We start from the raw sequence: 15,009 nt of genomic DNA on the forward strand, positions 1-15,009 counted from the left end.
CTGTGTCCCCCGGGCTTGGCCGGGCACCGGCACGGCACCATGTCCCCGGGGCAGCCCATGGCAGCGTGACGGTGGGTCACCCCGACCCCAGGCACGGCGGGTACCCTCAGGGTTCAGCTGCCTGCTGCAGCTCTGCTTGGCTGCAGCCTCGGGGCCAAGGGCAGCAAACTGGGTTCTACAAACAATACAGGGGCTGTGCCAGCCTGAGCCCAACTTGGGTTTCTGGGCGCAGCATCCTGAGGAACCCGTCCAGCTGCCTGGTGCTGGGTCCCACCACGTCAGCCCCTCCTGGCAGCTGAAGGAATCCAGCCCCCTCCCCACAATCAGGGTGTCACTGAGGGCTGGGGCTCCCGGAGCTGCATCTGGCCGGATTTGGGTCCCCTCCACCAGAAGACGCTTCGCACCCGGCGCGGAGGAGGTGACGAGCGAGTGCCAGCTCTGTAACCCACTTGGATGTCAGCGGCCGGGCAGGGGGGGCTGGGGGTGGGTATTTTGGAGCGTGTTTGCGCTCCGGAGGCTGCCGGGACACGTCTCCCGCTCACGCAGCCTTGGCAGCCCTCCAGCTGCTGTCCTGTCATGCCCCGCTGCCGGCTGGAGGGGTCCGGACCTGTGTGACCCCCCCTCACCACTGCAGGGTCAGGCTGCCCGGCGTCACCTCCACCTCCCCTGTCCCCCCCTGGTTATTCCCCGGGCCGTGCCTCTGCCTGGTGCTGAGCAGAGGTGCTGGATCCACACCCACGCTGTGGAGCCTTGTGCCTGGCATGGCGGGCAAGAGTTTGGCACAGTTTCTGGCAGGCAGAGACCAGAGGCAGCGCTGCCGTTTGATGATGGGCTTTCCATGCTGTCCCCTTGCCACTGTCCCTGCCCCCTGTGCCTCCATCCCCCATCTACTTTGCCCTCTGTCGTGCCCCCCTTTCTGTCCCTCTCCTATCTATTCTCACCCTCTGTCCCCCTCTCGTTCCATCCCTGGCCCCATCATCTTCCAACCTTGTCCCTCCATCCTTGTCCCCCTCGACCTCCATCCCTACCTGTCTCAGCTTCTAATCCCCTCCCTGTCATCCTCCACCCCTGGCCCCCCCATCCTCTGTCCCTGCATCCCTCACACCTCCTTGCATCCCTCCATCCCCTCCCAGCCCCCAGGTTCAGAGGCCCTTGTCCCTGTGCTGTGGGATGGGCCAGTTTGGGGGGAATGGGGCAGTGCTGCTGGGCAGTGGGTACTGCCTGGGGATGGCGATGAGTGCAGGGCTGCGGCCAGGTCCCTGCCTGGCTCTGTGCCTCAGTTTCCCCTCTCTCGTGGGGCCTCAGCCCTCAGTAAAGACACTTTTTGTTGTTGAGTTTTGCTCTAGCACTGAGCAGTGAAATCCTGCTGCAGCCAGGGGCTGGCTGTCGGTGGGTGGCAAACTCCAGTCACCCTGGCTATGGGCCTGAGGCTGCCAGCACTCTGCAGCTCCAGGTGGCATCAGGGGCTCGGGGCACACCAGGGGCCTTAAAAACAGCAGGAAAAGAGTAAACAAAGGTCCCTGGGTGAAGCCCACCTGGGTGAGGAGGTGCCCTGCGCCGGTGGCATTGCTGGCGTCACCACGGCCGGGCTGTGGCACAGTGCTGGTGGCATGTTGTCCCCTCTCCCACGTCAGCGGTGCCACCCTCACCCCGCGCCTGGCACCAGGATATTTTTCCGCGGGGGGAGGCGAGAGGCTGAATGGGGGAGAGCGAGCAGAGAAGCTGAGGGGCTGGTGATGGCAGTTGGGGAGGGGGCATGAAGGGTGCCCTGAGAGGACTGGGGAGCTGCGCCTCCCCCCGCCTATCGCTGCCAGGCGCAAGGGGGCTGTGGGGGAGGGCAGAGCATCCTCCCTGTGCCCGCGTTCGCTGAGCAGGCGAAAGGCGCATCACGGAGGAGTCGCGGATCAAACCCGAGCGGCGCGGCCGCCCCCCCGCCCCCCGGCACAGCGTTTTTGTTTGGCTCCGCGGCGGGAGGGGGTGGGAGGCGACTTCGCATTCCTGCGAAAAAAAAACACCAAACCCTCAACGGCAACACAAACCCAGTTTCATTTTTGTCAGGGTTTCTGCTTTCGGGAGCCTTTGGGTATTTTGCTGGCACCGAAAAGGCTGCGGGAATTGGGGGGGGTGGTGTGTGCGGGGGGCGGTTTGGGGTTTTTTGGGGGCTGTTTGTCCCTGGGAAGCTGCACCCGGCCGGGGAGTATGGGGCTTCAGCAACTTGTTCTAAAACTTAAAGTTGTTTTTCAGTACCCACTCCTCAAAGGCAGATACCCCTCAATTCTCTCCCCACCCCCCTACCTCAGCAACCAAAAATCCTGCCAAAAAGTTGAGCAGGAAACTTCTGGGCCAACCGTGTGCCGCCTTCTGGGCACGGGGAGGGGGGGGCGAAGCCTCGAGGGGATTTGTCCCCTCCCTCCGAGTGACTCACCGGTGCCATCGATTAGCCGCTGTTTATTCAGGGGGATTTCAGCTTGGGGGACCTGCCGGGTGCCTCCAGGCAATGGCCGTGGTCCCGGGCTCAGGGGCCCCGTGGTTGGGGTTCCTGCCCCCCTCCCTTCCATCGGTACGGCAACAGGATGAGGGGGGCTCTGTACCCCAGAGGTCCCCCCCTCTGCCCCTCCCTCGAACTCAGGGGTGACCATTGCTCCCGCTGCCAGACGCATCCCACGGGGGACGCAAAGGGATGGGAAACATTCTGGGGTCACCCCATGGAGGGACCCACCTGCCCAGGTGAAGCTCCATGGGGTGGGTGGGGGCCGGGGAAGCCCCCGGGTGGCACTCCCGGGGCTGGATAGGGGACAGGCTGCGTGGCGGGGGCGCATGGGGACACGCGAGGGGATCACCCCTCGGGGCAGAGGGGGACACAGGGGGTGACAAACCACGGGGGATAGGGAGGGACCCCATTAGGATGCAGGTTGGGGGGGCACAGTGGGTTGACACTCGTGGGGGCAGGTGGGATATGGGGGAGCGCACACTGTGGTGGCATCCTGTGGGGGCGAGTGGGACATGAGGTGATGGGGAAGCACAGTGGGGTGACCCCCGTGGGGGCGGCTGGGAGAGGGATTGGGGAGAGGGCACTCGGCAATGTCACTCTTGGGAGTGGACGGGCCGTGGGGGGGTCACGGCGGGATGCCACCCGTGGGGGGGCAGGCGGGACCCGCGGGCAGGCTCCCGTGCCCCGCGCGGGGGCGGGCGGGCACGGTGGGGGGGGTTGTGTCGGGCGGCGCGCGCGCGGGGCGGCGGGGGGCGCGCGCGGGCGGCGTGCCGGGCGGCCCGGCCGGGTCCGGTCCGGGTTTTGCCGTCAGCCGCGGGCAGCGGCAGCGCCGTGCAGCGCGATTCGGGGGCTGAGCACTCCCAGAGCGAGCGGCGATGTGGAGGTGGGTGTGCGGCGGCGGCGAGGCACCGTGCCCGCCTCGGCTCCCCTCGCCCCGGGCCCCCCCCCCCCCTCCCCGCCCGGCACCGGGCAGGTGCTGACCCCCCCCTTCCCTTCCCCCCCCCCCCCCCTCATCCCTCCTGCCTTCCCCTCCCGGGCAGCCCGCGCCGCTCCCGGTAGCGCTGCCCGCGGCGGCGGCTCCCGGACCGCCGGTAGGTACCGGTCCCCGGGGCCGCTGGGGCGGGCGGCGGTGGAGTTGGGGTTGGTGTGGGGGGGGGGAGGGTGGTGGAGAAAAGGGAGGGGGGAGAAGAAAAAGTTTGGCGGGGGGCGGCGGCGGTTCGCGCCGCTCCGCCCGGCGCCGTTACCGGGCTGCCCGCGGCGGCGGGGCGCGGAGCTGGCCGCCTGCCCGCCTGCCCGCGCCGGGGCCCGGCCGGTGCTGCCGCCGCGCCGCCCGAGCGGCCCCGCCGCTCCCCGGGGGAGGGGTGGTGGTAGGGGGGGCGGCGAGGTAACGAGCAAAGTTTTTCTCCGTGCGGCTGAACGCACCCCCACCCCCGCCGTCTCCTTTTCCCGGTACCCCGCACCCCGGCGGGGATGCGCCGGGAACCGGCGCGGGGGGGAGGACGGGAACGAGTCGTACCCCACTCTTCCCCCACCCCCCCCCCCGTCAGCCCCCCCGCCCCGGCCGCCGCGGCATCGCCCGGTGGTTTCCCGGGTGACAATGGTGGCGGCGGGGCCGGGGGGCGGCGGGAGCGGCGGTGCGGGGGGAGGCGGCGGCCCCGGGCGGCGCGGCCGCGGCCACCCGCGGCGGATCCCGCGTGGGAGGGTGGAGCGCGGGATGCGACCCTGGGGCTTGCAGCGGCCCCTCCGCGCTCGGGCCGCCCGCGGGGGCTGCTCTCGCCTCCCCTGCGCCCCGGGGCTGCGCCGGGCTCCCGCGGCAGTTGGGCTCCTCCGCCAGTGACCGGCACCGGTTGGCCGTGGGAGCGGCGCCGCTCGCCATCGCCCAGCCATGTGCAACAACTAACCCAACTTTATTATCCCCCCACCCCCTTCCGAAGTAATTTCCCCCCGCGCCGCCTCCACTTCGCCCTCACATGGGATTCCCAAACCTTCCGTTCCCCCCCGCCCTTCCGCGCGCCCCGACACCCCGAGATCCAGCCGATCCCTATGTCCGCCGTGGAATAACCCCTGGACGCGCCCGGCGTGGGGACTGCCAGCCCCAAAACCCTCGTGGGGTTTGCGAATCGTGCCCCGAGCCTGCGATCACGGCACCAAACTCCGCGGAATCGCGGCTTGGGGTTTTTTTTCCCCTCTTATTTTATTTTGATCATCAGTATATTTTTTCCACCGCATCCCGCAGCCGGCGTTGTCCTTCTCGCGGGTCCGGGTTTGCTTTGGGTCGGTTTATTCTTTGGTGGGATGATTGATTGGGGAGAGAAAGGAGGGGGGGAGTGGTGGGATGGGGATGGAGGGGGGGCCGAGCGCCGCCGCCCGCCCCGCTCCGCGTCCCACGCATAAACAAAGCTGCGCACACATCCTGCGATAACGGATCACATGTGTGCGCCGCCCCGACGCCCCTGACCCCGGCCGGCCAACCTTTACCCCCGCTCCCTGCCAGCGACCCCGCCGAGGGAGGAGCGGGGGGGGGGAGATGGATTGGGGAGGGGGGTGCAGCTGATGTGTTACGGTTATGAGGATTTTGAGGCAGGATTTGGGGCGGGGGGTGGGGGGGGGCGATGCACAAGCCGCGGCTACCTGGGGCGCGGGGCTGAAGCCGGCGGAAGTTTTGTTTCTCTGGAAACGGGCCCTTGCTGTGTCAGCAGCCCCTTTGTGCCGCTTTGTCCGTTTTCCAGCCCCCCCGCCCCCAGCCCCCCTCGCCCGGCGGCGGGGCCGCACCTGGGGCTGCGGAGGGATTGGGGGGGGGGCTCACCCCGCTCGCCGGCCCTCGCTGCTCCCCGGGGGGCTGAGCCGATCCCCATCCCCGGCAGGGCAGCGGGGTCGAGACCCGGGGAGGTCGGAGGCGGGGGGGTGCGAGGTGGTGACCCCCCCCCTCAAAAGCTACCGCTCAGCGGGAGCGCTCGTAGGCATGGAAACCCTTCTCTGTCCGTCAGTCCGTCCGTCTCTCCTTAACGTTTGCATCCGGAGCGGCTTTGCAGAGCGGTGCCCGAGCGCGGGGGGCCGCCGGCTCTTGCCTCCACGGCGCTGCCGCCGGCTCCTGCCACCGCATCGGATTCAAATCGGTCGCGGCGTCACGTGTGCCGAGCCTCGAACCCGAGAGAGGTGTCAGCACGCGTGATGCAGCGGCTCCAGCCCCTGCGTGGCCCCCCAGGCGTGGCGGTACCGGCGTCGCCTCGACGGTGCCGCCCGGCTGCGAGCTGGCAGATGTCGCGCCCTGACCCCGGGGCCGGTGGGGAGGGGGGGCGGGGGTGGGCCGCATGCGTGTATGTGTGCGGTGGGGAGGGGGTGAGGGGGACACACGATGACGGGACGATGGGGATGGGGACGCGCCGGCGTGTGACAACAAAAGCAAAGTAACAAAGGACCCGCCGTGGCGGCTCAGAAGTTCGTCCCGGCCCCCCGCCGCGGCCCGCCGGCGCCGGCCGGGGATTTGGTGGCCTCGTGGGCAGGGAGGGGGTTCTGCCCGATTGCAGGCAGGGGCTCGGGGGAGTGTCGGTGCCCGGCACCGCGCTTTCCCCCCCCCCTCCCCCGGTCCCCCCTCGGCTCGCTTGGAAGAAGGCAGGAGGCGGCCGAGTTGTCCTTGACATGGATTTGGTGGCGGAGCTGCGGGCGGCCGTCGCTGCCAGGCGCCTGCCTGCGCCTCCCGCGCGGGGCTTGGCCCCCAGCTCCAGCAGCTCCCTCCTCCTCCTCGGCAAAGGCGAGGGGCAGGGAGGCACATGGCGTGGGGGCACGGGAGTAGGGGGGATGTTTTGGGAACCCCTCACCCTGGGGGGTCCCTCTTGCGCTGGCACCCCCAGGGCTGTGCAGGTGGGTGCTGCTTGCCCGGGGATGCAGCAGGACTTGGGGTGATGTCCTCTCCCCAGGATTGCCCCCTCTTCTGCAGCAGGGGTTGGGAGAGGGACTGGACCCGGGGTGCAGGGCCCTGGCAGGCAGCATCCTCCAGGCATTCCCCCACTTGCTGCTCAGCCGAGCCTGGAGCTGAGCCTGGCTCCTGCAGCTCCGGCTCCTCCATCCCTCCGCCTGCTCTGCCCCCGCAGGGCCGTGCTTGGGGAGGAGGCTGTGGGTGCTGCTACTGCCCTGACTCTCCTCACTCTCCTCACCCCACTGGTGTGGTTGTTTTCCCAAACCCCAGCCATAGGAACAACCTCTTGATTAAGTGTATTAATAGTTAAACTTTCAGCTCATAGCTTAAACTCACCAGACCACGAAGAGCTCCCTCCTTTACTCATGCTCTGTTGCTCAACTAAAATATTGCACTCAAAAGGGTTGGGTGTTTTTTTCTTTTCCTCTCCTTTTCCCCTGACTCGACTTTGACTCCTGGGAGCGTGGGGGGTCTTGCAGAGACCCCTCTGTCCCAGGGGGACCCCCAGTTGTCTCACTACTCAGGACAGGGAGGTTATGAGGGGCTCACCCGACTGGGTCTCTCCAGTTGAAGGGAGGTCTCAAAGCCCAGCCAGGCTGGGGAGGGGAGCAAGAACCACTGTCCTGGGGAGACAGTGGCCCCATGCCTTGGTGGGGCCGATGGGATGGGATGGGATGGGATGGGATGGGATGGGATGGAGCTGCTGGTAGGAGCTGGTATGTGGGATTGGCTGTTTTCCTGCCAGGCAGGCAATGGGCCAAGAGGAGCAGTGAAGGGTCAACTGCATCAAGGTCCTGCACCTTGGGGGTGACAGCCCCCAGCCCCAGCACAGACCAGGGATGAGTGGTCTGGGAGCAGCCCTGTGCAGAGGGGGTACTGGTGAGTGATGGATGGGACTTGAATGGCATCATGTGCTCCCAGCCCAGAGAGCCCAGTGCCTCCTGGGCAGTGGGATGAGGGAGGGGACTGGCCCCCTGAGACCTCCCCCCCGGGGCGCAGCATCCAGCTTGGGGGTCCCCAGTACAAGACAGACATGGACCTGTGAGAGCAGGGCCAAAGGAGGCCACTGTAATCGTCTGAGGGCTGGGACAGCTCTGATGGGGGGAGGCTGAGGGAGGTGGGGATGTCCAGCCTAGAGAGGAAAAGGCTTGGGGGAGACCATACTGAGGCCTTTTAGTGTACAAAGGGGCCTCTGGGAAAGAAGGAGAGAGACTTTTTACCAGGAGCAGTCATGACAGGACAGGACCAACGGCTTTAACCTGCAAGAGGGTAGATTTAGGTTGGACATAGGACAGAAATGTTTTATGATGAGGATGGTGAGACACTGGCACAGGCTGCCCACAGAAGCTGTGGCTGCCCTATCCCTGGAAGTGTTCAAGGGCAGGTGTGTGGGACTGTGACCAACCTGGTCTGGTGGAAAGGTGGGGAGTTGGTCTGAATGGTGTTTGGAGGCCTCTTCCAACTCCAAGCTGTGATTCAAAGAAGGGAGGTAGTGGCATAGGACGGGCAGGAGGGAGAGTTGTTGGAGCAAAGGGGTGGCTGGAGGAGGAGTTCCCTCAAGGAGGAACCGTCTGGGAAATCCCAGGCCAGTGGGAAGGAAATGTGTGGGTTTGCTGCTGCTCAGGAGTGGCTCTGCCTTGGGAGCGGGGCAGGGTCTGGCCAGCAGCAGCCTTGGCCTTCACCAGAGATGTGTCCTGGCGGGAGGCTGTGACTCCCCATCCTGGGGAACCCCTGGGAGAGCCCCAGGGCATGAGGATGGGTCTGCTTGTAGTGCTGGAGGCCTGAGTGAGCTGTTGGGAGAGCTGGGCAGTGGGATGGCCTGGCCCCAGTGAGTGGCTGAGGTTAACCCGTGGGTCCCATCGCCTCTGGGAGAGTCCAAAGTGCACGTTTTATCTTGGCCCCTGGCCCTCAGGCACCTGAAGACCAGCAGAAAGAGGCTTTCTGGTGCCCCAGCAACTCGGTGCCGCCGGAGCACGTACTGCCCCTGCCCAGCAGTCTGTCCCTGGGGGCTGCAAGGGGCTGGGGGCTGCACCAGTAGTGTCCCTGGGGTGGGTTCATCCTGGCTCCTCGTTTCCTGTGGCTGGTGAGCAGGTGGAGGGTATTGGCATTCTGAGCTGACAGCCCCTGCTGCATGTGGGTGGCAGGCTCTTATTATAGGAATAAAAGGATTTTTAAGGGCAGGAGGTTCTGGGGAGGCTGCCTCCTTCTCTCTGGGTTCCACCCGTCGTTACGTCAGGGAAGATGGACTTGAGGAGCATCCCTGCCGCATCCGTCTCCTGAGGGCTTGGCTCCCAGGCTCTGGGCTTGCTGGGAGGTTTGTGGGGCTGGCCCTGTGTCCCTGTTCTTGAACAGCATCGCTCGTGCCAAAGCATCTTCCATCAGCTGAGCTCAGGCACCCTTTGTGCTGAGAGGGTGAGGACCCGCCGCCTCCCTGGAGCGATGCTGTCGGTGTGGTGGCCCAGGCTAGGGAAGGTGTGTGCTGGCCTCCACCCTGCAGCTGGGGACAAAGGAAGGGCCATGTTGTGATTTTCCACGCAGGATGTGCTTTTCCAGCTCCACTCTGCCAGCTCAGGGCGGTGGGAAGTGGAGGAGGCCTGAGGTCTCTGCCCCATGTCAGCGCTGCGATACACTCCATCAGCAGGGACACAGGGTGATGGAGGGACCTGTACCATGGCCTGGGGCGTATCCTGTCAGCTCTGGCTCGCTCCTGAGGTGGGACTGATTGTCACCTGTGTGGCACTGGACTCTGGGCGGTGGCAGGGCTGGGGGACAGTGCTGTCCTGGCCTCCTGGGATGCGACATGCTTCTGGGCGACTCCTGTGGGTTCCAGACCCCAGCTGACCCTGGCATATGTTTGCTCAGCACTTGCTGAGCTTCCTGGGGATGGCCCAAGCTCAAAAGAGAGTTGGATTTGTGCTCTGGTGTGATGAGATGGGGCATGTTCCCCTCCAGCATCCTCTGGTGCTGCTGTCTCTGGTCTCTGCCTGCCCCTGGGGACAGCCCTGCCCTCATCTGTGGCTGCGCTTTCGTGGATGTTTCATTTTTGCCTTTGCAAACCTGCCTTGAGCTCATACCCCTGTTCCAGCTCCTCATGGGGATATCAGGGCAGTATCCATGTCCCACGGTCTTCCTTAGGAGAGTCTCTGGCTGTGCCCAGATGAGCAGTGCAGCTCCATTTGCTTGCACTCAGGTAATCTCTTGGTGTCCCCAGGGGTTCTGGGGTTATTGCTTCTGCTTCTTTTATCTGGGATGTGCCTCTTTCTTTCCTCAGTTTGGGGTCTGGGTCTGAGTCCTGGGTCTTTCCCTCAAACATCCCATTGCTGAGGAGTGACAGGTATTTGCAGGGAGGGCAAATGAGCCTCGTGGATGTGTGGGTTCTCATCTCCTTTCATGGTTTGCACTGGAAGGGACCTTCAAAGATATCTGGTCCAAACCCCCCTAGAATATCTAGGGATATCTTTCACTAGAGCAGGTTGCTGCAATACCCATCCAACCTGCCCTTGGACACTGCCAGGGCTGGGGCAGCCACAGCTTCCATGGGCAGCCTGTGCCAGGACCTCATCACCTCATCATACAACATGTTTTCCTTATGTCCAACCCAACCCTGCCCTTTGACAGTGTAAAACTGTTGCCCCTTGTCCTGTCACAACAGGCCCTGCTAAGAACTCTCCCTCTGACTTTCCTTTTAACCCCCCTTTAGATGTTGAAAGGTTGTTCAGCAGGATCAGGAGGGGAGTGGGACTGGCTGGTGGCTGACATGGCAGCAGGGCTCTGCGTGCTGAGCTGGGTTGTCCTTCCCCACCTTTGGGGAGGTGGATCGCAGGGGTGGTGACCCCAGAGGAGGTGGATCCCAGCCCCCATCACTCCCAGGGTGCTCTCTGTCCCTGCACCCGCTGCCGGCCGGGGGCTTGTCCTGTGGCTGCCGCAGCCTGCGGAGCGGGTGGCTGAGGGTGGCTGCCGGGGCAGCTCTTGCCCTCTGCTTTACCTTCTGCATCTCCCTAATCTGATGACCGGAGGTATGCGAAGCATTTCAAATATGGCCTCGTTAGCTGGCTCCGGACAGAGCGCAGAGGGGCGGCCGCGTTCCTTCACGCTGCTCTCCCCGCCGGCTGCCGCGGGCACCCCGCTGCCCTGTGCCAGCCCAGCCCGTCCTGCCGGGCTGTGCCATGGCTGTGGCCCTTGGCAGCTCAGCCTTGCCCGTGCTGGCGGCCCTGGGTGGCCCTTGGCTCCCAGCTGGAGAGTGTCGGTGGGTGAGCGCCAGTGCTGGGGAGTGGGGTGTACCCTCTGCCCACAGCCTCCTGCAGTGTGCCTGGCCTTGGGGGTTGTGCTGGGAGCTGTCTGGAAGGCACTGGGGTGGGGGATGTGAGATAGTGGGTGCTGGCCCCGCTGGGAAGCCCCCAGTGTAGGGAGCAGAGCTGGACAGGAGGCACGGTGTGGCTCCGGGGTAGGGAGGGGGGACCCAGGGATCCTGGAGGTTCCCAAACCCTCCTGGACACGTTCCTGTGCCCCCTGAGCGAAGGGAACCTGCTGTAGCAGGGGGTTGGGCTGGAGCAGCTCTGCAGGGCCCTTCCAGCACCACCACCCTGGGTTTGTGTGGTCCCAGGGAAGGGGTGCTCCCCGAGGGCACGGTGACCTGTCTCAGGATGGCTCTCCAGGGTGATCCTCGTGGTGCTGTGCCTGTCAGGGTGCTGTGGCACCCACCTCGGGGTCCTGTGCCTCTGCCTGACCACCCCCTGGGACAGTGAGCAGAGCATCCTGCCTGTCTGCCCCTCCATCCGTGTCCAGCCGTGCCTGCTGTGTGTCAGCGGATCGGCACAGGGGTGCCCACTGGAAGAGGCCACTGTCCGCAGCTTCTGCCCATGGACCCTCCGTTGTTGGTGTCCCCAGTGGCCCCTGCCACGGCAGCAGCATCTCCCTGCTCTGCCAAAGGAGCCATTTAGAGCTGAGGCGGGGTGGGGAGGAGAAGGGTGAATGTGGAAGCTGAGGATGCTGAGGGTGGCTCAGGCTGCCCGTGGAGACAGCTGGGCCCAGCGCTGGCATCTCCGGGGAGCGGCCGCTGTGGCACAGCCCTGGCAGGGCTGGGAGCTGGGCACCAGGCCCTTGTGTGCTAATGTATGAGGACAGCTCACAGATTCCAGGCTGTTCTGGGGAGGTGTTGCCGTGGCTGAGCGTGGCAGCTGAGGGGGCTGTGCTGTACAGACCCCCAGGCACCGCTGCTGTGCCGAGGCGGGGGCAGCCCCAGCACGGCCGTGGCACAGGGGCAGGGTGGGCAGAGAAGGGCAGAGCTGCAGGGACTCTTGTGCCCCTTCAGAGAATCACAGAATCGTTTCAGCTGTTAAAGCCCTTGAAGCAGCTGCAGTCCCAGCCCTGGCCTCACCCTGCCCAGCCCAGCACTAACTCATGGCCCTCAGCACCTCAGCTCCATGGCTTTGCAATAGCTCACAAGTCTCCTTTCCCCCTTCTGCAGATCCCCTTGCTCCCCTTCATTTGCAGGGACTCCTGTCCTCCATCTTCAAAGCCCCATTCTCCCCTCTGTCTTCAGATGTCCCTGTTCTGCAGGGAGCCCTGTTCCTCTTTCTTCAGAGCCCTGTATCCCTCCATCTACCAGGACCTCTGTCCCCCTGCCTGGTCCCCACACCTGCAAACCTCCAGCCCCACCAGAGCCCAAGCATCCCTCCATCAGTGATGGTGACCAGGAGGCAGTCCAAGGGCAGCCTGTGTCATCAGAATCCCCAGGGGAAGGGGGTGACTTGTCATCAGTACCCATAGGGAAACTGAGGCAGGAGCAGCAGCACTGTTGAGGTTGCAAATCCACAGTGAATCCACTGAATCCTTTCTATGAGGTGATTTCTTATCCTTTCCTGGAGTATTTCCTCCATGTTTGAGGTGGGCCCTGCTGCCAGACCCACAGGCTTTGTCCCCATGGCCTCCCCAGCCCTGCTGCGCCTCTCTCCTCCTCTCCCTCACCCCTGGGCCCTGACAATGATAAAGCCTTTAACCACAGGCGTTGGGCACCTCTGTGGGCAGAGCTGGTGTCACCAGGGTGCTGAGTGAGGCCCTGGGTGCCCCCAGCCCCCCAGCCCTGGGGCAGCCTCGGCAGGGAGGCTGGCTGGGGATGAGGCTTCTTTCTCTGCCAAGGCTTGGGGGATTAGTGAGAGGATTAGTGAATATGACCCCAGGTAAAGATTAACACCCAAAAACATAAAGGAAGAAAGGTGTTTCCCCCCCTCTGTGCATCAGCATTAGAAGGCAGATTAGAAGGGGATGAAGTCACAGCAGCTCGCTTGGGTTGGGGGTGACTGGGAGGGATGTGGCCGTGATGGGGGAGGCTGTGTCTGGGGGTCCAGAGCTGGGAGTCCAAGGGTCTGGGCTGGCTGTGGCTGGCGCTGCTGCTGGCAGCACAAACGAGTGGGTGATGGGGATGAGGTTTTTAGGGGGGACACCTTGGTGAACCACAGCCTAATGTGGGAAATAACTGGCCCTGGGCTGCTGAGTGGCAGCTTCAGCTCAGCCCAGAGGCTGACATGAGGCTGGGGGACATCGCTGGCAGCCAGGAACAGACCCCAGGCATCTGTGGGACATGTCTTTGTCCCACCTGGGCATCCCATAGCCTCCTTCCAGGATCAGCTGGGGACCTGGGGCTGAATATTCAGGCATGAAGCTCCTTGGCTTTGTCAGGGCCCTCTCCTTGGTGGCATCAGAATTACAGCAGCATTAGGCAGGAGGAAAAGCTGTCTCTGGGTCTCTTCCCCATTACCTCCAGTTTCCCCTGCCTCAGTTTCCCTTGTGCAGCTGACCCCTTCCATGGTCTCCCCCGCTGCCTTCTGCCCATGGTGATCTGGCTGCTCTCCTGCCAGGCTGCCATGGGCATCCCTACCCAGACTGGTGTCCTGGGCCATGCTGGGGTACCAAGAGCATCCTCTGTGTGTTCCCCAGGAGCTTGGCTGTGGTATGCTGTGCTGGCAAGCCCTCGCTCAGCCAGCTTGTAAGAATTCTTACAAGCTCCATGCTGGAGCCCTAGACTGCTCTCCCAGTGGTCCCAGCAGCTGCCACCAGCCAGGAACCAAACCCAGCAGGACTGTCCTGGAGCAGGCCCTTGGGCTGGTGGCCGTGCCGCTGTGCTGGTGTGTGGGGCATGTGCAGGGAGCACCATCCCCTTCCCCCTGAGCTGCTGCCATGGGAGGGGAGAGCAGTGCAAGCCCCTTCCCCAGGGTCTGCTCTTCCCCCTGGGCTGGCTTTGCCCTGGAGTGCTGTTGCTGCATCCTTGGCTGTCTCCAAAATTAGCTCTGCAGGGGGGTGACCATGGGGTCAGTAGTCTCCTTGCACCAATCCCAAACTTGGTGCCCTGGAGGGGGAGCAGCTCTGTGTCTCTGGGGAACGGGCTCTCCCGGTTCCACTGCCCCTGGGCATCCTGCACTGTTTATCAATCACGTGGAAATAACAACAATTAGGGAGAAATTTGGCCCTAGAGGGGGCCCAGGCTGCCCTGAAGGGTGAGTGCTGGCGGCCAGGCAGGCACTGTGTGGCACCAACGACTTGTTTGCTGTAAGTAGCAAAACCCCTTTTGTTCCAGTGCCCCTCTGTGCCCCTCACCCCAGGGTGCCTGGGTGTGAGGACACAAATCTGGGGCCGCGAGCCTAGGCACGTCCTGCCCTTCCCTGCCTCAGTTTCCCTCCAGCATCACAGCCCTGCTGGGAGTCTCCTTGGCTGCCATCTCCCTGCAAGGGTCTGGCTGCTCTCCCAGGGCATCTTTGCCAGGCAGGCAGGGCAGACGGGGTGGTAAAGTGCAGCCTGGGCCATGCTGGGAGGCTGCTCCAAAGGACACAACCCTGCTGTGCCCTCCAGGCTGAGACTGCCCCAAACTCATCTCATGGGTGAAAATAGCTGTGGAGGCGAGGAGAAGGCTGCTTGGCCACATCCCTGCCCAGCTCCTTCAGCCACATCCCTTGCTCTGGAGGGATGCTGTGGAGGGCCTGTGGCCAGGCTTTGTGCTTGGGGGCGGGGGGGGGCTGCAATTCCTCGGAAATCACGTGGTGCTGAGGCTTTACTGGAAGGGGAGGTCGAGGCGAGGGCGGAGGGACCCCCCTGGGCAGCCCCATCCCCCCTGGGCAGCCCCATCCCCTGGGCAGCTTGGGCTCGAGCCCCCAGGGCAGTGAGTTCCTGGCAGACCGGGGCTGTGGGGCTGGGAGGAACTGCCATTGCTCCCCAGAGCAGATGGTCCCTGGGCAGCGAGCTGAGCTGAGCTGAGCTGCCCCTTCCGCATCGATTCTCTGCACCGGCTGTTTAACGATTGCTCTCCGGGGTTAATTAAACTCTCCTCACCGAGGGCTGCTGTGCAGGGGGCCCTACCTGCCTGCAGCCCTGATCCAACCCCCAAAATGAAGGGAGTGAGCCTGTGGCTGGAGCTGGGGTTTGCTTCCAAGCCAAACCTCATCCTTAATATCCATCCCAGTGTGGCAGGAGTGTCGCTGCTGCCGGCTGCTCTGCTCTCCAGGGCACCCGGAGCAAGGTCAGCTGTGAGCAGGGCCATGTCCTGCTCCCCACAGCCCAGGCTTCTGCAGGAGGGGCTGCCCAGCACCTTCCTCCCGGCGGCACTGTGTTT

At 64.4% G+C, this 15,009-nt stretch overlaps 1 protein-coding gene across 2 annotated transcripts in view; it reads left to right on the forward strand.

The window, feature by feature from the left end:
• The first annotated feature begins 3,317 nt into the window (after positions 1-3,317).
• Positions 3,318-15,009, forward strand: part of CXXC5 (CXXC finger protein 5) — a 31,208-nt gene continuing 19,516 nt past the window's right edge. Inside the window, exon 1 of one of the 2 annotated variants that reach the window (XM_062002419.1) lies at positions 3,318-3,374. The gene's annotated coding sequence lies outside the window, so the exon portion shown is untranslated. Of the gene's footprint in view, positions 3,375-3,557; positions 3,583-15,009 lie in introns of those variants that run through there. The other variant, XM_062002423.1, reaches the window with a different exon arrangement.

This window comes from Colius striatus, chromosome 9, assembly GCF_028858725.1.
Source record: "Colius striatus isolate bColStr4 chromosome 9, bColStr4.1.hap1, whole genome shotgun sequence".
Classification (NCBI taxonomy): Eukaryota; Metazoa; Chordata; class Aves; order Coliiformes; family Coliidae; genus Colius; species Colius striatus.